The following is a 25,605-nucleotide window of genomic DNA, read 5'->3' on the forward strand; positions in this document are numbered from 1 at the left end:
ACTCAGGATGGTATTTCCTAGTTCTATCCATTTGCCTAGGAATTTCATGAAGTCATTGTTTTGGAAAGTTGAGTAGTACTTCATGGTGTAAATATGCCACATTTTCTGTATTCATTCCTCTGTTGAAGGGCATCTGGGTTCCAGCTTCTGGCTGGAGGGCCTTTGCACTAGAACTCTTCCAGTCTGATGTCTCTCAGACATGCTAAAACATTTTTGTGCTGGGTGATTCTACAATCCCATAAATCTGGATATAATATTTTGTGTAAAATTATGAAAGCATTTAATTAAATTAAAATATAGCAAAAGTTAAAAATATGGATAAACTCTCTTCCAGCTCAATCTTTTCTTGGTTATTATCAGTATATAAGATACATACTGGGTGACAACAGCAAATTAAGAATTATCCTGCAGTCCCTTAACCATTTTCTATGTATCTGTGGTGTTGTGTGTTGTAAGAATGTTGGTGGATGTGAGTGTGTGGTGCATGCCTGTAACCATGTGGCTTTACCCATCTGTGCATGTGTTTTTGGAGTTCTGAGAAGGATTTCAAGCGTCTTCTTTAGTGCTGTTCACTGTTCTTGACATAAGTTCTCTTGTTGAACTAGAAATTCAGTGTGGGATTTGAGAACTGGTCAGTGAGTCCTCAGGATTCAGAGGTAATAGTTATGTGTAGCTATCCCCTATGCCTGGCATTATGTATAAATGCTGAATATTCACACCCAGGTCCATATGTTTCTACCCTCTGAGCAATTTCCCAGTCCTAGAGTGATGAATGTTTGCTTAAGATTTGATAACAGACCTGAATTGTTTTCTTTTTTGCTTTTGTTTGTAATTTTCCATAGGTAACAAGCAGGTGGATATTATAAAAGACACCTGAATAGACCAGAAAATAAAAATAGGAGTAGATGCATTTCAAGGAATTCTATAAAACCGTATTTTGCATAGTTACCTTGTGAAGCACAGTTGATATTTCAGGGTTTACCTGTTATATAAACAGCATACTTTGATATAAGGACAGTTTAGACTCTTTAAATAGAAAAGAATAAGAGAGATACATTTCTTGAAATAGTATAGAGAATGTGATACTTTATCACATGAGAATTACAACTGAGCCACATAGCCTTCAGCAGAGGAAATGAGGGAGAAGTGTGTATATACCTTTTGCAGCACAGTCTCTGGAATAAAACAAACAGGGATATTTAATTAAATATATAGCAGTATTTAAGACTTCATTTCTCTTCCAATATTTGCAATTACATAGTCAAACATTATATCTTGGAGTCATAGATCACTGTGCTATCTAGGATTGCACGATGAGGATGGCATAGTGGCAGCATAGCAAAATAACTGATAAGAAAAGCAGAGCAGTCAGAGGATTCATATGAATTACATTTCCGCCCTGCTGGGAACTAAACAACAATGGGTGAAACTGTACAAGTACCTCTGTAGTAATTTGGTGTCTTGGGGTTATGTTCACAGGATATACAGCTGGAGCACATGGTGTTCAATTTATTTTTTGTTTGTCTGATTTGAATGTGATTGCTGTTAGTAAACATTTTTGTGATGATTGCTTGAAATTTATTTGCTCTTTATTAGAAATTATAGAATCATATTTATAATTTGCAGTCCTGGGGGTACAGGTGGTTGTACATGGGGAACAACTAAGTCATCAAATGATTAAGTCAGACGTTAAGTAAAATAACTTATGCATTATTTTACTAACACAAGTCTTAATTTTATATCTCAAATATTATTTTCTATTGCATACATAGATGAATTTTAGTTGTTAACATTTGGTTGATCAATTAGTTCCTTGTTTATTAAATTGTAAATTTATACTTTCGTGTTGAAACTAACTTTTGTAAAGTTTGCATACATAATTTTCATATTTATTCAGTTGATATCACGTGATTCGTAAAATTCTTTCTCTTCAAATAACTACAACATAGATTTTGATTAGTTTAATGAGCAAAGACTATTAAATGCACCTGTAGAAATTATTGATTTGAATATTGATTTGAATAACTATAGAGAATAATTTGATATTAAATACTGGGTAGGAGTGTGGGACTGCATTTTAACTATCTGAATTATGCTGTTTCAAGGTTATGTTAAATGACTTTTTTTTATAGATATGTACAGTATTAACATGACTTATATTCAAATCATTGTTCTTTGTCCTTCATTTTCTTTTTGACTTTTTTAGTTTTTCATATTAAAAGTGGTTTTAAATATTTGCTTCATGCATCTGTACATGTGTGCACAAATGAGTACAGGTACTTGCAAAATGTAGGAGAGGGTACCCAATTTCCAGAGCTCGATTGACAAGTAGTAATGACCCACCAAGTATAGATACTGGACACTGAACCCATGAGCCTTTTCTATAGGTCCTGATTTTAATTTTTGTTAAGGGTTTAGTTCTGTGTACCTTTCTTATTCACGAAAACAACTTTGTCAAATTTGATACAAACAATTTTGTGTAAATATTCATCTTTAATTAGTTGGGATTCAAAAATTTGGACTGTATTTCCTATTGATTTTAGTAAGATGATATCATACTGATATATACTATCAGAAAATCCTGCATGAGGTCACCATGACTGAAAATAGGAATAGAGAAGGCTTAAAAAATTGTACTTCATTAAAGGTTGACATGTCCACCATTCCTCTCATTAAAGTAAGCTCATATGTGGGAAAAGATACTTCAAATCAATCAGTTGAGGATTTGCTTTATTCTTATACTATCAACTCAGCTCATTTACATTCTACCACTGTGAGCAAATTCCCTCCCCAGGTGACTGCCATGTGGTTATTATCATTGTCTTTTTGAATTTTGCTGTACCTATGGCTAGTTTGAAAAATTTGAAACTTAATGAGGCTTGAATGGACTAAGAAAGAATCACCAGTGTTTCATTTGCTCAGTCTTTTTTTTTTTTCCTTTGCAACACCTCCAATTGCCTTTATTTCAGTATGCATCCACATTTCAACATTTAGTGGTCCTGAACAGAGTGGGGAGCTTGTCAATGACCCAGGAGCCAGGCCCACCTATCAGCAAATGATCTGTGAACATGGTGACACAGAGCTCCTCTGGGTCCCTGCCCAGGGTCTGAGGAGCAACACTGAAACCCGAGTTGGCAGAGTCAGGGCCTCATGCTTCAGCTGTCAGACTCCACTCCAGACCCGATGGGTGGTCAGGGTGACTGAGAGCCCTGTTCAAACCTCTTCATCGTGTAAAAACAAAGCAATTATGGGAAAAGGAACGAACTCAGAACCTGTGCACCGAGGACTCTCTACATGGCCTTTCTCTAGGCATATATCCAAGGACCCTGAGTGGTGGCCCGTCTGAGTCGCCCTGTGACTGCTCTGTTCACCTCTAGACCTGAGCTCAAAGCTCAAGAGCTGATGGTGGTGGCAGGGCCTCGGACCCAGAGCTCCCTTCCCAGGCTGGTGGCAGGTGAACAAGTGTGGTCCAGAGCTAAGGGAGGGAGGCCAGGCTTTTTCAACCTCATCTGATGGCTTCTGGCCACAGAAATTGTTTGGTGGTGATGGGCAACAAGGGACTTGAGGAGGGGAAAGCAGCACCCCTTGATAAAGGTGGGGAGACTGGAAGCTCTGAATTCCTCACCCGAGGCCAATTTCAGGGGAGGGGAGGTTACAATTTGAGCTTTGACCAAGGGTGGGAGTGGAGGAGTGGGGACCATGGCTTGGATTGGGCAATCACTTAAGACTTAAGAAAGCATGGGTACAGCCAAAGCACCCCAAGCCTAGTGGTGGTCAGTCCCACAGCTGCTACCTGAAACCTCCCCATCTATTCTATGGGCCACCACACAGCTGTGGCAGAGGGCGGGGCAGGCAAAGGCATACCCAGGCCAAGTGCCAGCAGCAGGTGATTGTGTGAGACGTGTCTGTCCACAGTTGCGTTAGCTGTGCCCACCACTCCCAAAGGAAACCGATTTCAACACACCTTATTGATCCCATAAGTTCAACCAGGCAGACAGCAGTTATACTCGCAGATGATGTTACACAGCACAACTTAGGTATTTCAAATGGACAAGAAGTTAGTATCAGAGCAGTGTCTCAGGATGAAGTCTAAATGGGGCTTCCTCTCCAGTACTTTGAGATCTACAGATGGATCTAGAAAATTCACTACTATGGAAAATGAAGACTTGGGTTGGATGGGGAAGGGAGGCCGGGGCCTTGGTGACTATTGGCTGTAACACTGTCCTTCTGGTGGCTGTGGCAGCTTCATGTTCTCTTTTGACATCATCAAGCGCCTCAGTTCCTGCAGGATGACTTTGATGCTGTGGGAATTCTGTCACTTTGCCAGCACAGCCATGGCTCGTGGATCCACCACTCCATTGGAACTGCTCACGCCGTTCATATTGACTCTTGTTACAAATCTCACAGACTGGAATGCTTCTGGATACTAGCGTGGCCCACAGTCTATCTTAAGGCTGCACATTCGGTTTTCATAAATTGTTCGTGGAGGCCCAATTATCATGCCTGTCCATCATGTGAGTGTCATGTCCTCATCGTCCTCCAGACCCTAGCTAACTGTGCTGTCGCCTACTTCTTTCTGGCATTCTTCCAGCTCTTCCAACAGTCGGAAATCTCGAAGGACTTTTATTCCCGAGCCTGTGGTGGCTGCCATCTTGCGTTGCTATCGCTCGAAGTCAGTCCTTCCTTTCTTCCTCTACCCCTATGTCCCTAGCTCCTTCTCTCTCTCTCTCTCTCTCTCTCTCTCTCTCTCTCTCTCTCTCTCTCTTTTTACCACAGGGTCTCATAAACCCCAGACTTGCCTGAAGCTCACTATATATCCAGTGATGACTTTGAATGTCTGATATTCACCAATAAATTGTAGATACGAACAACCATGCCTGATCTTGTACAGTTTTGGAACTCATCCAAGGGTGTCTTACATACTGGTGTGTAGCCTGACAAATGAGCAACTTACCAAATCTCTTCCTGTTTCTTCCTTGTTCCCTTCCTTCCTTCCTTCCTTCCTTCCTTCCTTCCTTCCTTCCTTCCTTCAATGCTTTCTTTCTTCCCTTCTTTTATTTTCCTTCTGTTCTTTCTGTTCATGCATTTTGTTTTCATTTTGATTTTGAAGTTAAAAGCTATTACTCAAGTTTTCACTTCTTGAAACCAGAAAGCATGAGCTGTAGAGCATTTAGACTTTCATATGTAGGAATCATTGTGTACCTATAGCAAAAACTTTATACACTAAAGGTGACAGAAGCATTATTGTCTCAAAGTACTGGCTCTGTTCTTCAATTATTGTTAGAAACTTTTATTATTATTAATAGTCCACATAATCTAATATGTATACTATGAACAGCTGCATTTTGAAAATGACAAAGGGGTATAAATTACATTTTCAATGCAGTAACACAGAAACAAGCATTTTTCTAATATTCTCATTCTAGAGTTAATATTTTATCTATTATGCAATTGTATTTTAGAGAAATTCATTAAGGATTCTCCTCTTGCTTAATTGTAGGTGACATTATCAAAACTTTTGAGAAAAAAGGAATTCCAATATGATTGTACTTAATATCTTAAAGTTGAAATTCGTACAAAAAACAACACTAGGGTGAATTTTTTTATAACTTCTGATTTCTTTGAATAGGCATGAGATTAGACATGGCTTGTGTCATTCTTAGAAGTTCTTACAAGAAAGTAACAGGAGAATTCTTTTGGAGAATCCATAATTCGTGTCATTATTTGAAGAAGATGCTTATCAGTTTTATCTGAGGTTACTGTCTAGGTGAGGTGTTTCCAGGATGTTTTCATCTTATTACAAGAAGTCACAGAGAGCAAGGTGACAAAGAAACTTTATTCAAAAGCAAAGTGAGAAACACAGGAATTCAGTGTAGCTTTAATTTGTGGACCTCTTGAGAAGGAGGAATTGTTTACTCAGAGTTCAGTGTGGATATTTCTGTTTTGATTGGCTTTTTTTTGATTAGGCAAGCCTTAATTAACTGTGAACATCAGTTACCATGATGCATTTGATTTAATCAAATGCATATCCATTATCACTAGGTATATGACATTAAACAGTATGTTTCCCTTGAAAGTTGTTCCAGAGGATTCAATACGACTTACTGAGTATATATTCTAAACTGTCTCAGGCCAGTTGAAACAGATTTCTCCTCCAGTATCTGGATATGCTCTTGAATACTTTTGAATGGAAGTTGATCATGAAAGAGAAATTTATAAACAATGTTATGTGCAGGGAGTCTTAGTCCATTGTTTGATACGTATACAGCTTCATGGAGGTGAGATGAGGTGAGCAACTTCATTGTTAGGTAAACTTCTGGAAGGTAGATTTTTATGCAGCCTAAGTCAAGTGAAGACCCAGGTGGAAGTGCTTTTCCCATACCTATATGCCTCATTCAAGGAATTTTAGTGCTTTTGCTTGTATCATTACTTAGGCTACAGTACAGCTCACTGTTTCTTTGATGTTTGCTCAGACTCAGCTCAGTCAGTGACTGCATCTCAGTAGCTGCTGGACTTATTTGACTCTTGTTCTTTGTCTTCCAATTTAATGGTGACTTCTTCAAGGATCAATTTGGTCACTCTATGAATATTAATATAACTAGTCATAAGCCCTTATCAAATGATATCCAAGTCTCCTATGCTGACATAAAATGGAATTGTCACTCCAGAGGCTTGCTGAGCTTCAATATGAACTTCTAGCTTCATGATGAGTAAATAACCTTCATCAATTGCTTATAAGAAATTCATTTAAATTTTGACAATTATGTTGGGCCAGCAAGAGGGAAAAAGGACTAGCAGAACAAGCTTAACACCCTCACTTTAAAAATAGGAATCCATAGATAATGACCCATTACAGAAATTGGCCATCTGGCCTATAAACATGCTGTGGAATCAGAAGACCTACGTGAAAACACACACATGCAGCACACACACACACACACCCCAAAAAATAATAAACTAATGTTTTTTAAAATTTTCTAATATTAATATGTCATGCCCTTTCTTTATTCTGACAACTGATTTATTTTACATATGTGGATTCATGGTTCACAAAATAGTATTCATGATCAATGGCAATTATAAAGGTCAAGTGGACATTTTCATGAGTTCAAGGTTATAAATTTTGAATTTAATATTCCTCAATACATGACCACCAAGAATTAGTGTGTGTGATATGGTGTGCATGTATGTGTGTGTGTGTGTCTGTCTGTCTATGCCTTCATGCATATGTGTTCAAGCAGAAGACAGAGAAATAAATAGTAACCTCTTTTATAACTTTCTACACAATTTTCTCAATTCAAAGCCTTTCACTTATACTGATGCTGTCTTGCTGTGCACAAGCTCCAGAAATTCTTTCCCTGTCATCATAGCACTGGAGTTATAGCTGTATACAACCATGACTGTTTTAAAGTATGGGCACAGAAATTTGAATTCTCTTCTTTCTGCAGCAAATTCTTTCCCACACTAGGTTATCTCTTATCATCACTTCTGAGTAATTCTGAAGACTGCTGTTTTCACTCTCTGTAAACTTGGTAAATTATATTTACAGTCAGGATTTAGAATTTCTAAGGTCTGATAATAAAACCTACCCCATGTCGACTAAGAGCTTTTAGAATGTGGCCATTTCTATTTGCTTTTCATAATTTCAAATGTCTCCTCCTAAACAGAAATCAATGTTTTGATAATCATAATCTAGAATGTTTCCAACTGATTTAAAATGTTACTTCAAATTGTTAATTCATTTCTTTTTTTGTACCATGACATGATTTGGGCTTCTGGAAATAGTAAGTTCAAGCAGAAATAAAAGTTTAGACATACTGTATCTACACAGCTAAGGCTTAAACAGCCAACAAGCATTTCTCTAACTGACATGTTTACAAAGGTGTCCTGTGAAAAAATAAACTAAAAAGTCAGAAATTTTGCTAGTTCAACACTCTGGGTACAAGTAGTTGAAATGACTGATCTTCTCTGTCAGACTGAGGATTTCCTCCCGATGCACTGCAGTGTCAGCAATCAATGTTGTCCCTTTTCTCTTGATCCATCTGACTAATTCCAGATACCTGATCTAACTGAAGCGGTGATTTGAAATATTACTGCATTCACTGGCCATTTCAGTATAGAAAGAACTGGCAATGATATCTAAAAGGAGAAGACCAAACTGAGCAAAGCATACTAGGCTAATGCTGCAAGGTAACATGGTGATCAACATAGTTGGTTCCTGACAGACCTGTGTTTCATCTGTGGATGTCTAAAAGATATAACACTGTGAAAATCTACTTATTCTTAGAGATGTAACATTCCTCTTCTGTTCATTGTGAGGAGAAAATTAAATTGATCATGCAATAGTCGTAGTGGGAACTATGTCAAACTAATAACCATACATGATAGCAATTGTTATTTGGACTCTCTTCTTGATGCTGTTCTTTCACAGCAAGTCTGTTATCAATTAGTATTCAAAATATAACTGAAAAGAATGCCTCTACTGAAAACAGTTGCTTATCTAAAACCTAATAGAATACATATTCTATGAAACTCCACATGACTTTTCCTCTTCTTCTCCTTCTTCTTCTTCCTCTTCCTCATTTCTTCTTCTTCCTCTTCCTCTAATTCTTCCTCTTCCTCTTCTTCTTCTTTTTCTTCTCCTCCTCCTTCTTCATTCTTCCTCTTCCTCCGCCTCCCTCCTCCCCTCCTCCTCTTCTTGTTCTCTCTCTCTCTCTCTCTCTCTCTCTCTCACACACACACACACACACACACACACACACACACACACACACACACACACTTGCCCTTTCTTAGAAGATCTAGGGAAAGGCAAGCCTCAAATTCCTTATGTATGATAAAATCTTATCCTGATACCTGGGATGAACAGCTCAAGTCATTATATCTGGTTAAGTTATAGAAGAATGTATATCAGTGCCTTGTACATGCTAGGGATGCATTGTTCTGAAGTTTATCTCCAGCCCCCATCCACTTCCTAAAGCACAACATTTTCTAGCTTTAAATTTTTGAGGCAGCATCTCATGAACATTATGCTGGTTTTAATTTTACTGTGTAATTGAAAATGACCTTGAATTTCTGTTCTTTGCGTCCCTACTTCTTGAATGCTGGAAGTACAGCTGTGTGCTGCCACACTGAGTTTTTTCTTTCTTCCTTGCCAGAAAAATAATAATGAACAATTCATCTAATGTACAAGACATGTGGAGGAGGAGCTGTGACTCAAGATATTTGAGACACACACACACACACACACACACACACGCACACATTCATATCACAGCTCTGTCTATTTGTTCAATTTTCACAGGTAAAGACACTGTATGTCATGTACAAAATCCCCATGCAAATTAATTTTAGCTAACAAACCAGTCAAGCATTTTGCTCCTTCCCTTTATAATTTGTTTGGCATGCTAATCACTATACCACACCTCCTTGACAACTGTTTTGTCTTGCAAATTCACAGATGCACACTCAGTGTAATGGCAGTTGACCAGGAGAGATTTTGCTAAAGTGTGTGTTGTTTTGTTATATCCAGGTTCCTTTAATTAAAATTTCAGACCTATGATATATCCTTATGGAAAGCTGCACTTTGTTTACACTGAAAATACTATCTTTTAGAAATATTAAGGGTTGATGCTGAAAAGATGGTTTAGTCAACAAAGGGCTTGCCACACTACATCAAGACCTGAGTTTGAGCACCAGAATCCATGTGCTGCAGCTTGATTTCTATTACTAGGATAAAACATCATAACCAATTACAACTTAATACAGAAACAATTTGTCTTAAGATTAGATCATCATAAGGGAAAGTGAAGGCAGAAACTTGAAGATAGAAACCAAAGCTGCCACGAAGAAACACTGCTTAATTCTTTGTTATCCATGTCATTCTCAGCCTGCTATCTTCTACAACCCAAAACAAACTGCCAAGGTGAGGCCCCACAATATTCCTAACTCCAATACTCATTCTTTACAAGGAAAAGACCCAGGAACCAGTCTTTTGGAAACATTTTTGTCAGAATCATAGTAGGAGGTATGCTTCAGATTATAGTCTGCAACAGTTTTGCTTTATAGGCGAAGCCCAAGAGAATTCATTTTAGGAAAGATTCCTGATATTAATATATGTTTCTTGTTATTATTAAACATATATAGCAATGATTAGGTACTAGCCCACCCCTTTTGAGCAGATAGCTGCAGATCTACGAAGATGTACTCTCTTGCAGTGATTCTATATAGACAAATAGATGACTTCTTAATTCTTAAGGATGATCCTACAAGAATTACTGAAATATCAGTGATTATTAAGCTCTCTTAATAGTAGTACTGCTAGTAGATCCCTTTCTGATAGTCAAAACTGCAATGAGAATTCTGTCAGTCTCCCATGTGTCACCAAGTAATTGATTGCTAGACAGTAACCATACTTTCTATTACTCAAAACACATTCCAAGAGATTGTCAAAACAAGTAACTAAGGTCACGTAAAGGGAACTAACAATTTATTATAGGTAAAAGAAGATAAAATATTGTCTGGGTTAATCTATACAAAACTTCACTAATAGCTTAGTTATGGTTTTCAACTCTCTACGAACCTGTGAAGATGTGGCAGGTGGTGGATGTTTAACTAGATAATTACTCCTAATGACTATGTATGTAAACACTCTCAGTTGTAAACTTCTATGTCATTTATGATTTGCTTTTATGTGTGAACATGTGGTGAACTTTTTAACATGTGATCATGTATTCTGAAAATTGTATATGTACTGAGGACAAAAAGATGCGAAAGAGAATTTTTCCCTTGTCCCATTCAGGATCTTTCTGCTTTCCCCCTTAGATAGCTTTCATAAGAAATGTTTTACAACTTAGTAATAAATATTATAATCACTTCTCAAAGTACCCTCCTTTTCCTGTAACTTCTGACTAGCTGGTGGAAAGTTCTATCTGTGCAGTTCCTGCTGAGATAGCACAAAGTCTACTTACTTAATCCTTTGCTGTTTTAGGAAGAGGTGTTAAGTGCCAGAAACTTGCAGTTTCTAGGCAGTTCAGCTACAGTAGCAAGGTAATTTAGTCTCAGATAAGTAAATTTTTTTATTATTACACAGCAACCCTAAATATGTCATAAGACAACGTCTTATCCCTGTATCTTGTAAGGAACAGTCGTATCCTCTCCCGATGTTCTTTCCTTTCTCTGCCTTATGAAAAACTGACAAGAAAGAAGACCCTGCCAAAGTTGGCACTGGGCACATTTTTTTTTCAGTTGAAGATTCCTCTTCCCAAATGACCCTAGTTTGTTTCAAGTTGACAAAAGAAAGTAGTCAAGCAGTATGCAATGTAAAAAGGAGGACAACTAAAAAATGTCTAATTCTACCAGTGAGAAAATAAGGAAGTTAAGCAGAAATAGCTCTTGTGTGCTAGGAATATTCAGGTTAACCAATTTTCAAGATACAGCTTCTGTTATGAAAACTTATCTCAAGAAGAAGATATTTAAAGGAGATAAAGAGGAACCTTAATAAGAGGATTAAAGGGGGACAGGGATGAGGTGGTAGGCTATTATAGGGACTACTGTGAAAGACAAGAAACTATAAACACCCCTTGAATATACATTTGGGACACTACCACTGTAGAACCTTCCTAAGCTACACACACACACACACACACCCACACCCACACCCACACACACACACACACACACACACACACACACACACACACATTATATGAAAGGAAGATAGATGGAGTCATCAAAGATGAAGTTCTAAATAGATATCATATGTCACCATGTAAAACGTTCTGCAGGAATACCTTGCATATTGTTAAATCATTGATGAAAGACGATACCATAGATCACCCCTCCCATCACAGGCCATTCTTCTGGGTATTATTTTCTCTCTATAACATGATCATAAATGTATAGTGCTGAGGATGACATACAATGTCAAACATGGAGAAGTAGAGCCAGAGCCCAGATAAATGTTTCATTCCTGCTGACTAGAGTTTATGATGCTGGAAGGGAAAAAATATTTAGATATAAGCCCTATAATCTATAACAGTCAGTTGGTTAAAAAATGTACTCACTTAATAGTGGTATAAATGTGTGAATAAACAACCTCTTTTCTTTTACATTGTATTTGAGCCCCACTCTGTGAGACAGAATTCATATGTGACACTGATAAAGTAGCCACAAACCTGATAATATATATGTATATGTATATGTGTATATACATATTTATATATATATGAGTGTGTTTGTCTGTGTGTATTTTCACATACATTTAGAGAAAAGCAATAATTTTATTATTCTAAAGGAACATGCAATAAAATGAATGGCTCCTGCTAATGTACTGTTGTTATAGGTGTAGATCAGTGCCATGTTCTGCCTTCGTAAGAGAAGCTTTCTTTCAGTTGAAGGGAACTAATATAGAGTTCAGATAGTGATGGAATTTTGAGCTCTCTATCATAAGTGAGATTTTTTTATCATACCCCTTACCTAAAATATCAGGCATCTATATGGAAGAGGAGGCAGAAAGAATGAAAGAGCCAGAGGTAGGTGATGACTTCAAAGAAACCGTATTTTCAAAACACAATCATACAGATACACATATGAAGTCATAGGAACTCTAACAGCTTGCACAAGTTCTGAGCAAGCTCAAACTAGATTAAAAAGCTAGCACTGAGAAGGAAACATATATACAAAGTCTCATCCCCAGGCAAGAAGCTGTTGGTGATTGAAACTTGCTGACAAAGCGAAAACCAATTTTCTCCAAAGGAGCATGATGGTATAACAACTTCACTCACTAGAAAGGAAAAAAAAAAAAAAAAAACATGCCCTGGAGTGTTGGGCAGCACTTATTGCCTCTACAATTCTTTATGTGTCACTGTATATACCTTGTCTTATTTTGTTTGTTTGGGTATTATTTTGTCTTATTACTTTTGTGTTTATTTTTAATTGATTTTTGGGTAGGCTTTATATTCTTAAGAAAGGGAAAGATAGAGTTCTAGAAAAAGCATAAACACGGATTTGTAGATAAGTTTGGAGTATTTGTGTAGATTTCAATGAGAAGAAAAATATAACCAAAATGTATTTTCTGTAATTTTATTTTTTAATTAAAGAAGTAAAACTTTAAATAGATAAATAACAAATAAGGTAGGAAAGAAATGAAGAAGACGTTGGATGGCAACCTCTAGTTTCTACAGTCACCTATACCAAAAGGAATGCACACTAAGTAAACACTAAATTTCTACAAATAACAGTGGATAAGAAAAACACTACACTCAAAAATAGAAAAAAATAAGGGTTTATCAAGTAACAAGGAGAAAGTATCATTGTATTGCAATAAAAATTTACTTAAAATATGATAGTTTAATCTTGTATGTTTTAGAAAAGTTGGAAGGCATAAAAGGTCTGACTTTTCAGGCCTCTTTTGGTTTTAGAAAAGAGTTTAATTTAAGAAACACGTCTATCTGCAGCATGGTCTTTATACTGGAAGAACAAATTCTTATTTTATTCTTTTCATGGCTATTTATACTCATCATGGTGATTAATTTTGTTGTCAACTTGACAGGATCTAAAATCACCTAGGAGACAAACTTCAGGAAATATCTGTAATGTGGGTTCTGAATTTAATTGATTAATGGGGAAAGACTCCACCTATGTACAGGCAACATCAGCATTCACCTCTTTCTATTTGCTGACAATAGAGCGTGGGTTACTAGTTGTGTATTATTACTTCTCCTGTGTACTGTATCATGAACTCTAATCTCAAATAAGCCATTTATTTGTTAAGTAGTCTTTTTCAGATATTTTGGCATAAGAACAGGCAAAGGAAAAAGATATTTCATGTGTAATTTGTCATAATTATACAGGTAGGATGTTAGAAAGAAAAATGGTCCTTTGTCCTCATGTCCAAGGATAGTGGCACGCTGGATCCTTAGATAATCCCAATCTGGTCCTAACAAATGTTCCTTGGCCCTAAGGTAAAAACTATGTTTAATCTATTTCTAGATTATATTTGATATTAAAAACTATATTGGACCCAAAGATAAGTTTACATACATCTATTTCTTGCCCTTGGTTTTATCTTCTCTGTAAAGTATGGCATGGGTATGTCTGAATATGTTTCCTCCTTATGTGGTAGTGAAAGACCCCAGCTTAGCAGCAGTAACGCCATTTTGCAAGGCTGTACTTAAGATGACTGGTTCAGAGAAAGGTTAGAACACTGAGTACACAGCGGCTGCCAAGCAGGATGTGTTTGGTTGAAGGCCTGGCAACAGGAGGACTGCGGTTGAGCACCTGACAATGAGAAAAGCCCTGGGAGAGGTCCCACACCCTGGTGGGGGGCCGATTCAGCCATTATGTTCCAAGAAGGTAGCTAGGAAACTTGCCCCGGGGCTGAACCCTTGGGGGGGCCGAGTCAGTCATTATGTTTCAGGAAGGTAGCTAGGAAACTTGCCCCCAGGCTGAACCCTTGCCACATTAGAATCCACCAATTATATCCCTGTAACCATGCATCTGCTTCTGTATGCTTGCTTCTGCTCCCCAAAATCCTATAAAAAAGCCCATCCTTGGTTCCGTGGGGCGCGCCAGTCCCCCGAGTGACTGAAGCGCCCGCAGGTGCCTGTGCCTGTGTATCCCGACAATAAACCAAATCCTCTTGCTGATTGCATCCTGTGGTGTCTCGGTCTGGTCATTAGAGTTAGAGGGTCTCCATCCCGAGGGAAAGTTCTCCCTGAGAGCTTTTCAGTAGAATCTTTAAATAGAAGAACCTAGCTTTATGCTAACACATACTGCTCTTCTTTTTTTATCTTTATTACCTTGAGTACTTCTTATTAACATTTCGATTGTTATTCCCCTTGCCGGTTACTGGGTCCAAATCCCCCTACACCCTCCCCGCCCCTTATATATGGGCTTCCCTCCCCATCCTCCCCCCAGTACCACCCTCCCCCCACAATCACGTTCACTGGGAGTCCAGTCTTGGCAGGACCAAGGGCTTCCCCTTCCACTGGTGCTCTTACAAGGCTATTCATTGCTACCTATGAGGTGGGAGCCCAGGGTCAATTCATGTATAGTCTTAGGGTAATGGCTTAGTCCCTGGAAGCTCTGGTTGGTTGGCATTGTTGTTCATATGGGGTCATGAGCCCCTTCAAGCTCTTCCAGTCCTTTCTCTGATTCCTTCAACGGGGGTCCCATTCTCAGTTCAGTGGTTTGCTGCTGGCATTCGCCTATGTGTTTGCTGTATCTGGGTGTGTCTCTCAGGAGAGATCTACATCCGGTTCCTGTCAGCCTCCACTTCTTTGCATCATCCTTCTTATCTAATTGGGTGGCTGTATATGTATGGGCCACATGTGGGGCAGGCTCTGAATGGGTGTTCCTTCTGCCTCTGTTCTAAATTTTGCCTCCCTATTCCCTCCCAAGGGTATTCTTGTTCCCCTTTTAAAGAAGGAGTGAACACATACTGCTCTTATTGTGTTGTGTGTGTGTGTGTGTGTGTGTGTGTGTGTGTGTGTGTGTGTGTGTGTGTGATATACATGATAATGTCTGGGTATGTTTGCTGACAGAGGGCAGAGGAAGACATAATGCATCTTTCTCTACCATTCTTTCTTTTCCCCATGATACAGGGATACTCTGTCCCAACTTTTACAGACATATTAATAAATCTTTTTCCATAGCTACTCAATTTGAACACATTGCTTGTATGGGAATTTCCCTTAATTAATTGATTGGCTAATAAAGATGAAAAGAAGCCAATCATTGAATGAGAAGGAGGAGGTGAGTCTTCCAGGTCCTAGAAAGGAAAAGGGGACTAAGGAAGAAGAAACAGGCTTTAAACAGGGAGGCAAGAGGGAGAGGAGGAAGGATATAGACTGGGAACTGTTAGCCCTGGTAGCAGCCTCCACCACAAGAAGATTTCTAACATAGAATAATTGGTGAGTTTAGAAGGATAGATTTCACACCTAGTGGTTGTGTCATCTGTTTATTTTAAACAAAGAGTACTGGTGTTTTCCATTCTAAGTGACCTAGATGAGCATAGCCAGGCGACATTCAGCTAGGGTTTTGAATGGAAAGACTGTACAAAAGTCCAAGATCCAGAGGAGAGGAAACGACTGGAGAGCCCAGGCTGGCAAGAATGTCCCCAGAACTGACTATGGGGTGGTGAATTGGCAAGAGAGTGATCTTGGAGATCAGGAGAGGTAGAGCTGGCATTTGTGAGTGAGGCGTTGGCTAGGAAAAACACACAGTCATGGATCTCAGACTTTGTACCAGGATAGGAACAGACACCGCCAATGCCAATACATAGCTGACTTTAGCATGGGTTCATTTTTAAAGCTACATGGCTACAATAACTCATAACATCCAAAGCGTGTGAATAGTCCAATGGACATAGTAAGGTTTTTCAAAATTTGGCTTAACATGTGTACCTCAGCTATACTATAAAGAGTGTGTAAAAAACAAATCTAGCTATAATCCAAGTAAGGAAAATATATATTATTTATTTGTTTTGATGAGCATTCATTTTTTTCTATGTCTTTTACATGTTTTGGTATGTCTTGACAGAAATTCATATTAAAAAATGTTCATACAACAACTTTTGGTCTCAATTTCTCTTCTAGTTTTCTTTATGTGCTATGAAAAACATTAGAACTAAAAGCAACTTGGGAAAGAAAGAGTATATTTAGCTTACACATTTAAGGCAAACCCCATCATTTAGGGAAAGGTTGAAGTGGGCTCTTAAAACAGTAACAATGGAGGCAGGCTGCTTGGGGACTCAATCTGGTTTGCTCAGGCTCATACTTAACAACATTATAATACATCATGAGTGAACCTTCAGAGGGATTGGTGTCACCAATAATAGACTGAGTCTTTCTAAATCAATTAGCAAAGCAGTCTCTTACAGACAGGATGTTGAAGACAGATTATTTCATTGAGATGTTTTTTTGGATGAATCTAAGTCATGTCAAATTGACAAGGCTAGGGAGGTCATATACTTCCTCTATGTCCACGAATGTACACTCATCTGTTTTATAAATGGTAGGATTTTTCAGGAATACATGTTTAATAAATTTAGAAGAAAACTATGAATAACTTTATAGAACTGTTAACCTACTTAGAAAATCTCATCATTAGCAATTTTCTGAAGAACCAACACAAGACAAGGGAATTATGGCATTTGAACACACACACGCACGCACACACACACACACACATGACTTGATAATAAAGAGACAAAGTTCTGATTTTTCTCTAAGAAAACACCACTGGATTATACAGAGCTGATTATTATATTTTATAAGCACAGTCAAATAAATTAGTTTTCCTGAAACTCGTAAAGTTACAGTCTGAACTTACTTATCAAATAGTTTAAATACATGCTAGTTGTGTATCTGTGAGAATTGGCTACTGAAAAATGTCTAGGTTTCTTTTGGAGATCCTATCTGACATCAGTGTTGTTAGTGAGCTAATGATCATTAAGCCAATTTCAGCAATTATAATATTTGAGATTTCAGAGTACTCAGGATATGTACCAGAGACAAAAATAAGTTTAATTTATTTAATATTTGTATGAAACAAGTTTTAAAACGTTTTATTTTTTTTACATTTATGGATACATATATATGGATGTGGACAGATGAGAGCCGTTGCTGAAAAAGTTCAAAAGAAGGCATTGGATTTTTCACAGTTGAAGTTACAAACTGTTGCTATCCACTAAGTGTGTTTGCTACAAACTGAACTAGAGCCCAGTGAAAAGCTGCAAGCACTGTCAACTACCAAGTGATCTCTCCACTTCTTATATAGTATACTTTCAATTATGACCTGAGGCATTATTAAATCTTTCACTGAAAATAGCATGAGCATTTTTCTTACCAGAGGAATCTTTGCTTAAATTTGTTTTTGACAAACTGTGTAAGAAAAACTATTAACGTTTATACAGTCCCCAAAATAGCCAAAAAGAAACAACACAAGAAAGAGCTTAAACACCACGCATGTGCGCGCACGAAAACACAGACACACCCTGTTTCCCTCCCTTATACATTCAACCAATGTTGTGTTGAGACTATTGAGTGCAACCATTGATTGTAAAGTTTAAATTCACAGAGGATGGAAGGAAGATGGAGGAAGACAAAGATGATCCAGATTCTGTGTGGCATTAAATAGCCCACAGGTAGCTATGAATATCTTATAAGGGATGGATAATTACAGGATAATTTGTCTTATCTAGTTCCAGAGGGAGAAGACTTCATCATGGCTAGGAAGTATCAAAGCACGACGAAAAACGGCAAGATCACACCTTGTAACAGAAATCCAGAGCAGTCAGAGAGAACCAGAAATAAGCTGCCTCAGGCTCCTGTCACCATAGCCAGAGCTGCTCTGACTGCCCTGCCTTCCCCTCCTCCATGAGTCCGGTGTCCTAACTGGCCACTACACACAAACTATGGATAAGTTGATTTAGTCGAATATGTTGTCACAGCAATGAGAAGAATAACGAATACCATCATCTCCCTGAAACGAGAAGTGCTGGCCACCTCAACAGATTGCTGACTTTTCACAAAGCATTCATTCACAAGAAAGAAGTGAGTCTCTGGTATCATCAAAAGACCAAAGCTGTTAAAAGTCACTATTTCTGCAGTTTCCAGGGATGACAAGTTCAGGTTGAAAAGAGAGCATCAAAGTTATTCAAAAGCTCTTAATGTTGCACAAAGCCGTTTTCACTACATAGCCTTAATTAAAAGGCACCCCTTAATTATTTATGTGCCACCCAGTGCTTCCAATGATTTCCCTAGAAGTGGCAGCTAACCTTCTGCAGAGTAGGGAGCATTGCATACAGTGACTCTGTGACATTCATTCAGACTACTCCCTGGTTCTTCCAGTCTGCCTTCAACAGCAGAGAAAGGTGAGAGCTCATGAGGACTCTGATGAGATTAAGAGCTACGAAAGTGCTGGTATTTGGGGATACTCATTTAAGGCCCAGAGAAATGTAAAACTCTAAGGTTTTTTTTTTTTTGTATTGTTTTGTTTTTGTTTTTTGATGTTTTAAAAAGTCAACTCACAGGAGAACAATCAGGCTGAGACTTGAACAGATTTTAAAGAACTAATAACAACCCTGATGAAAGAAAAGTGATCAAGTTATCTAATGCAGCCTCCTGGTGAGCAGACTGACTCTGAGGTTGCAGGAGCAAATGTCTGGCAAACTCCAGCCCTGGGCAGGTGAGCTAAGAACACTTGAGAGAGAAGGATCCCAATCTGGGCCATCTCCATAGTCCCCAAAGCAAAGAGCAAGGATTCATGGGATTCTTATATTCCTAGCTCTTGGAGGGTGGAAGTAGGAGGAGCAAAGTGCTCAAGGTCATCTTTGGCTATATCAGTGTGTTTGAGGCCAGGCTGAGCTTTGTAACACCTTATCTCAGAAAGCAAACACGCAAAGGAAAATCACAGAAAACAAACAAATGAGCCGAATAGGCACTCACAACACCTCCAGCATCCTGACAGGACAGGAGAAATGAGCCACATAGACACTCACAACTCCTCCAGCATCCTGACAGAATGGGAGAAATGTCTTTCCACTTTGACATCTATGGCAGGAAAGCTACAGGCCGTGAACTTTCACATTTTGATGAGCAGATGGAAAAATTGAGGATATATTCTGGTGTCCATGAAGCAGGTCAGCCAACATCTGTGCAGCTGCTGGTGGGAGGTGGTGGGAGAAGGCATTGTGGGAAGCTCTGTGACCAGTGAGACTCAGGATAGGAAAACATCCAGTCTGTTAAACTGAATTTTGGATTCACAAATCGGAGTCAAAAAAAAAAAAAAAAAGAAAAGGAAAAAAGAAAAAAAGAGGTCAGGTTCAGGGCTTTTGGTCTTTCAGTGATTTGAGTGCGTTCCTTGATCCATTTGGAGTTGAGTTGTGTTTGGGGTGAGAGATATCGATCTATTTTCATTTCTCTGTATGCTGCTATTCACACCATCTGTCTGTCAAGATGCTGACCTTTTCCCCAGTGTGTAATTTTGTTTGCATTGTGAAAAACAAGGTGTTTTTACCTGTATGGAATTACATGTGGATCTGAGTCTTCAATTCTATACATTGACCAGTGTGTCTATTATTTCAATAATATGCTGTTTTTTATTACTGTAAGCTTTTTAATACAACTTGAAATCTGGGAAAAAAAAGTTTAAATCCACTGTAATGACATGTATTCTGTGTTTTTCTACAGTTTACCATACAAAGTTATCCCTTCAACCATTTCCATGGATATAAATATCAATAATTTATCAATTAAATTCAAATACATTCATTTAATCAATTTCAGGTTAGTTTACCAAATCAACTGCAAGACCTCAACTCAAATATGAGGGATGATTCTACTACAAAAATCATAACTTTTGACAACTTATGGCATCTATAATTTATTATTTGAGTATGTGCTTAGACAATATACACTGTAAACTTAGCTTGGCTTAAAACTCATGAAAAATATAATGTAGCAGTTTGATCCAGTTCTTCCAGAGAGTGCCATGCTCCAAGAATTAAGACTCAGACTCAAGATATATTTACAAATACCTTGACTATATAGTGAGGCTCTTCTCTAACTAGATCACAATTTAGAATAACTGACTTATTTTAACCTACATTCTGTAACATGCCCACTTAACCATGATCAGGTACTATGTGTCTCTCTCCTCACGTCTTCCAAGGTGAATCTCCTGCCGCATTCTATCTCAGAATTATGATTTCTCCCATATTTCTCACTTCTTATTTACCACCTAAATAATATCAATTATTAACAAGTGCCATAGTCATATCGATATTAGATATTCTCTCAATAATCCCCCTTTGAAGTACAATAAATGTCTCTTTTTCAAATATAAATTGAATAAAATTATTTAAATTATAAGTTATAAGGTGTGATATATATTTACAATGTCAAGTCCATAGTATGTGGTAATTAAGAAAAATATCTTACTATCTATCCTGTCCTGGTGAGTTCAGAGTTCTTGATCTAAATCACATTTTATCCTAACTTGCATTAACAACCTAAAACCATCTTTTTAGGTCTAATAAATCCTCTTAAATATACCAACTTAAGCTTTTATTGAGACTATGATTATCTTGTATTCAACCCCAAAAGACAACTAAGAAGAAATATTTCCTGATTAAGTAGGAAGTGCAGACAAACACTTTCAAAGTTTTAAAAATGGCAGACAGTTGGCTGTTGAGACCACTTCAAAGTATTCTAAGACATTGGAGCACTGTCTTCAGCTCTCTTGTTCAAAGTATCTGAGAAACCTTATGGTGAGCAGGGATTACCAAGGATTTGCTTACCCTGTATTGGCAAAGCTTGGCAATCAAGTTCAATGCATTTGTTTTCATTTTGTTTTGTTTTCTTTTCTGGATGGCATTCTGTCTGCCGATTAAGTTAGGGCACTTTCTTTGCCCAGAGGCTAGCTTGCCACAAATGAAGACAACTCTAAATGGAGTTTCTTTGGAGCTCATCATCTTCTTCTTCTAAGTTCAATGAGGTACAGCTGGGATCTGATATGTTTTGAAAGACCCTCAGACCGAGGATACTCTTGCTCCAATCCTGAGGATACCCACCACCCCACAAACATGTGGGACTCAGTCTTGATGGAAAAACAAGAGGTTTACTTAGGGATACCAGTGCACTGGGGCTTGACATGGTCCTCACACAGGAGGAATGTGAAGAGCCCAAACCAGCAGAAATATACAGCTTATACAATCATTTAAGGTTACACAGTTTCATTAGCTCAGCTATTGTGGTGCCAAGGATATCTGACTAGGCAGATGTTCTTGTTCTGGAGTTTCTGAGAAAGGGATGCAACCATATCAATACAGCCATTTCAGTACCAAGGATGTCTGACTTGATATATGTTTGTCCATCCTGGGGTTCCCAGGACAAAGACCAAGGATATCTGACTTGGCAGATGTTTCTCACCTGGTGTTCCCAGGACAAGGCTATAGCTATGTCAGCACAACTATGTCAGTTCCAAGGACATCTAACTTGATATATGTTTTTCATCCTGCAGCACAATCTATAGTGGTCAGTCAGCTTCCCGGAGATGTTTCTTGCCTTGTAATTGCCCTGCAGTAAATATGATCTATACCATCTGTTTTATGATTGGGTAACTTCCAAGAGAGTGGGTGGGAATGTGCTTTCTGTACTTTCTGGTCTATTGTCTAACATCTAGGGTCTAAGCAAGGTACAGCTTTAAAGATTCTCATTCTTAACAAATGGCTTCACCTGATCCTTTCTTATCACCCTGTACAAAGCTTAAGTCCAAGTGGATCAAGGACCTCCACATCAAACCAGATACACTCAAACTAATAGAAGAAAAAGTGGGGAAGAATCTTGAACACATGGGCACTGGAGAAAATTTCCTGAATAAAACACCAATGGATTATGCTCTAAGATCAAGAATCGACAAATGGGATCTAATAAAACTGCAAGGCTTCTGTAAGGCAAAGGACAGTGTTGTAAGGACAAAAATTCAACCAACAGATAGGGAAAATATGTATACCAATCCTACAACCGGTAGAGGGCTTATATCCAAAACATACAAAGAACTGAAGAAGTTAGACCACAGGGAGACAAATAAACCTATTAAAAAATGGGGTTCAGAGCTAAACAAAGAATTCACAGCTGAGGAATGCCGAATGGCTGAGAAACACCTAAAGAAATGTTCAACGTCTTTAGTCATAAGGGAAATGCAAATCAAAACAACCCTGAGATTCCACCTCACACCAGTGAGAATGGCGAAGATCAAAAACTCAAGTGAGAGCAGATGCTGGCAAGGATGTGGAGGAAGAGGAACACTCCTCCATTGTTGTTGGGATTGCAGACTGGTACAACCATTTGGAGATCAGTCTGGAGGTTCCTCAGAAAATTGGAAACTACCTGAGGACCCAACTATACCTCTCTTGGCCATGTACCCAAAAGATGCCCCAACATATAACAAAGACATGTGTTCCACTATATTCATAGCAGCCTTATTTATTATAACCAGAAGCTGGAAAGAACCCAGATGCCCTTCCACAGACGAATGGATATAGAAAATGTGGGATATCTACACAATGGACTACTACTCAGCTATGAAAAACAATGACTTTATGAAATTCATAGGCAAAGGGATGGAACTGGAAAATATCATCCTGAGTGAGGTACCCCACTTACAGAAAAACACACATGGTATGTACTCATTGATAAGTCAATATTAGCCCAAATGCTCGAATTACCTACCCTAGATGCACAGAAGACATGAATTCAAGAAGGATGGCCAAATGCGAATACTTCACTCCTTAAAAGGGGAACAAGAATACCCTTGGCAGGCAAAGTTTAGAATAGAGACTGAAGGAACACCCATTCTGAGCCTGCCCCACATGTTGCCCATACATATACAGCCACCAAACTAGATAGGATGGATGAGGCAAAGAAGTGCAGACTGACAGGAACCGGATGTACATCTCTCCTGAGAGACACAGCCATAGTATGGCAAATACATAGGCGAATGTCAGCAGCAAACCACTGAACTGAGGACGGGACCCCGATGGAAGGAATCAGAGAAAGGACTGGAAGAGCTTGAAGGGGCTCGTGACCCCATATGAACAACAATGCCAACCAACCAGAGCTTGCAGGGACTAAGCCACTACCCAAAGACTATACATGGACTGAACCTGGCCTCCAACTGCATAGGTAGCAATGAATAGACTTGTAAGAGCACCAGTGGAAGGGGAAGCCCTTGGTCCTGCCAAGGTGGAACCCACAGGTAAAGTGATTGTTGAGGGGGGGTTGTAATGGCTGGGAGATGGGGAGGAGAACACCCATATAGAAGGGAAGTAGGAGGAGTTGGGGGATGTTGGCCCAGAATCCAAGAAAGGGAATGACAATTGAAATGTAAATAAGAAATACCCAAGTTAATAAAGATGGAGAGAAAAAAAAAAAAGAAATGGCTACAGTAATATCAAACAGGTATCTTTCAGTTTCAATATCAACAAAGTTCTTAAATTAATAAAATTATGTTTAAATGCCATATTCTCTGAGTTGTTGGTACTTTTGAAGGACTTCTATTTATAGCCTATTTCAACAATGAAACATTGTTAGGCCTTTTTATAAAGGCTTAACCTGTAGGATTGTAAACTTTATCTGGAATAGGCTTCATGCCATAATGCCCATGAAATTGTATTTTAATGAACCTATATTTCTAAGCATCATCAGTTTTAATGTGTAAAGGTATATCTAAGATAGCCTTCATTTCTAAGAAATGTGTAATCTCAGCATTATCCTCCTCAGAACCGAAGGCAGAAAGCCATTGTAACATTTACCAATGTTACACTGTATCAAATTTTCCAAATAAAATTAAAACACAACCTATTGTATGGCATTGCTTTTATTTAGGATTAATAAGCAGAATCTGTATTCTTATTTCAATATATTATATGCCTATGAGCTGCCATCCTAATTTCTCAAGCTCCTGTGGAACCATTCTAACTGGAACTACATTTTTTGATTTTACTATAGTAAATTACAGATTGTATTCTTCTGAGGGTTTCCCGTTTTGATTTAAAGATGCTTTCAACCTCTGTTTTATGATCTTTAATCTAGTATTTAATTTCTCAATCTCCCACAGCTTCCTTATTCTGCTTTCTCCCAAAGAGGACATAGAGAACTATAATGATTGAAATATAGCCATTTGCATGATTATAAACAAAGCAAGATCATATGAAATCCAGATACCCTGTGTCATTGCGCTTTCCCTCATCCAAATATAGAAAACATTTTTTGTTTTTAATCTCAAAACATCTCTCAAAGGACTTTGTTTTACCAATTTTAAGTTTAATGCCCTACAAGTTTAGCTGCCTATGGCTTTTATTTTGTGTATTGTGTTGTTTTTATCCCAGCACTAGTTTTGTAATGGCAGACCTGGCCAAGCCTTTTCAACCCTCTATGTTTCTGATCTGCCTAGGCTTCATGGCTACAGGACAAACTCTCTTCAGCACGTTTTCACACTTGCTGGGAGAAGTTGTAGCTATTGTGCCCTCAGGCTTTGGCCACTTTTACTTCTTTTTTAAATAGAATAGGCTTCTTTTCCAGCTAACCTGACACCTGTCCCAACCTCATCCTACCCCCTGCCTTAAGCTTGGGTTCTAATTGCTATAAATTGAGTGTCACTATATAGTAATTAAGATAGGCTTCCTTTTGTCTGCCCTCTTCAAAACAGAGGCATTGCTCTGGCTCCACACAGGGAGTCATGGGGTGGAGGAAGAGAATACTAACTGCTTTGACTCTGTTCAGGGACAGGAGAGTACAGGATTTGATGAGCAGAGATGGGGGCAGGTGTCCTGTGTTTCTTTACTGCACAAGATGAAAACTTGAGTTCAAAGCCCACATTAAATCAGACACCATCATACTCATGCCTATAACAATAATGCTAAGATAAATAGGAGGTAGAGAGAAGAGAATCTAATTTCAAGTTTACTGGTTAGCTGGCCTGTAGTATATCTGCCTCAAATACCAAAGAAATCAGTGTCCACATCTGAGGTCATTCTGTTATCTCAACACGTACACTTGCATGCATGTGAAAGAATAAAAAATGCAGCCAAAAAGTCAG

At 38.3% G+C, this 25,605-nt stretch overlaps 2 pseudogenes; both read right to left on the reverse strand.

The window, feature by feature from the left end:
* The window catches only part of LOC134485541 (polyubiquitin-B-like), a 583,854-nt pseudogene that overhangs the window by 20,883 nt on the left and 537,366 nt on the right, over positions 1 to 25,605 (reverse strand).
* Positions 4,043 to 4,855, reverse strand: LOC134485546 (ubiquitin-conjugating enzyme E2 variant 1-like; annotated as a pseudogene).

This window comes from Rattus norvegicus, chromosome 2, assembly GCF_036323735.1.
Source record: "Rattus norvegicus strain BN/NHsdMcwi chromosome 2, GRCr8, whole genome shotgun sequence".
In the NCBI taxonomy this organism is placed as follows: domain Eukaryota; kingdom Metazoa; phylum Chordata; class Mammalia; order Rodentia; family Muridae; genus Rattus; species Rattus norvegicus.